The sequence below is a fragment of the Rhea americana genome, unplaced genomic scaffold (assembly GCF_003343005.1).
Source record: "Rhea americana isolate MKP2758 unplaced genomic scaffold, rheAme1 scaffold_94, whole genome shotgun sequence".
Taxonomy (NCBI): domain Eukaryota; kingdom Metazoa; phylum Chordata; class Aves; order Rheiformes; family Rheidae; genus Rhea; species Rhea americana.
The window spans coordinates 2661761-2663215 of record NW_028187133.1 but is presented as its reverse complement, the minus strand read 5'-3'; positions in this window follow the sequence as shown (position 1 = coordinate 2663215).

Here is a 1455-nt window from a genome sequence, read left to right as displayed (position 1 = left end):
GGCCGCGCTCCTCGGGCTCGGTAAGTGCCGTCGCTGCCCCGCCGCGCCTGCCCGCGTCCCCTCGCACGCGGTGCCCCTTCTGCCGCCGCCCCTCCGCCGCGGCACGCACTGCTCGGGCGGGCGCGCCCGTGCGGCGTTCGTACCTGCTGCGCGGCCCGACGGGTCTCCGGGCTGGACCCGTCAGCGCGACCGAGGCGGGGAGCAGGAGCAGGGGCAGCAGCGCCAGCACCGACACAAAGTTAGGCCAGCGAGGGGAGGTGGAAATGGGATGTCTTGTCTAAATAAAGAGCCACCTGTTTCCTGGGGGGCAGGAGGGGGAAGAGTTACGTGATAGCAGTGCTTCAAGAAGGGTTATTGACATTTCCCCTTGAGTGTGACTAGGAAAAAAAAAAGGAAAATCAACAAAGCAGGCAGAGAAGGAGTTGGTAAAAGGGTCTTCAATGAAAAATACATCCCCAAATACAAACATCTTTTTTTCTATTATTTCTTTAGCCTTCCCTTTTTCCTCTCTACTTTATGTGTATGTGCTACTTCTCCCTTCAGCTACTCTAAATTCCTTTTCTGCAGTTAAAAACATTCTGCAGGTAGTTCTGCACTAGTTTTTATTTCATTAGAATCAAACTGTCCTTTACTATATTTGTACCCCTAAATATACAGCCATACTTTGCTGCTCCCCTTGAAGCTAGCTATCTTATTGCTGTCGGAGTTAAAGAAGGAATCATAGCTTGTGAAATCCGAGTTTCCTATTACCTATATATCCTATAGGTATATATATTAGAATAGATATTATCTGCTAGATAATAATTCTGTGGTCTTGAGAGAGACTCTGCAATTCCTCTGTGCTTCAGTTTCCCATGTGAAAATGAAGATTTTACTATGCCCCTGTCTTTTTCATTTCATTTTAGACACTAAATTCTTCAGACTAGGGAATTTGACACCTACTCAGTATGTCAGCAGGTACCTGTATGAACACCTGCAGAAATCCAAATTTATGTGTTTTCATGTCAGACTGGATCTCCTGTAAATTAGCTTTTATCTATAAATTTACTCTTAGACCCCCTGAAATTTCTTAAATAGGATCCAGTCTCTGAGTACTCCAAACACTAGAGTTAATATCTAGAGTAAATGACTGAAGTAATGGCTATCAGCTCAGACAACTGTATAAGCAGTGTTACAATGCCCTGGTCTCTAAAATTGWACAGGCCAGTCTCCTGATGTAGGCTTGCCACAGTAGGCCCCAATGTATTGCCAAGAAAACCAAAAATCCATGTGGTCACACAGAAAGATATCGTTTCTTTAGAAATTCCTGGATTTGCAATGTTAKAATGTCTTTTTCACCTGCAAGGTATATGGCAAATGTTTTCTGATTAAAAAAAGAAAAAAAAAAAAAGTGTCCTCTAAATAAACAGCAAATAACTTCACAATTAGAAAGAACATTTAGAGACAGCTCCAAGG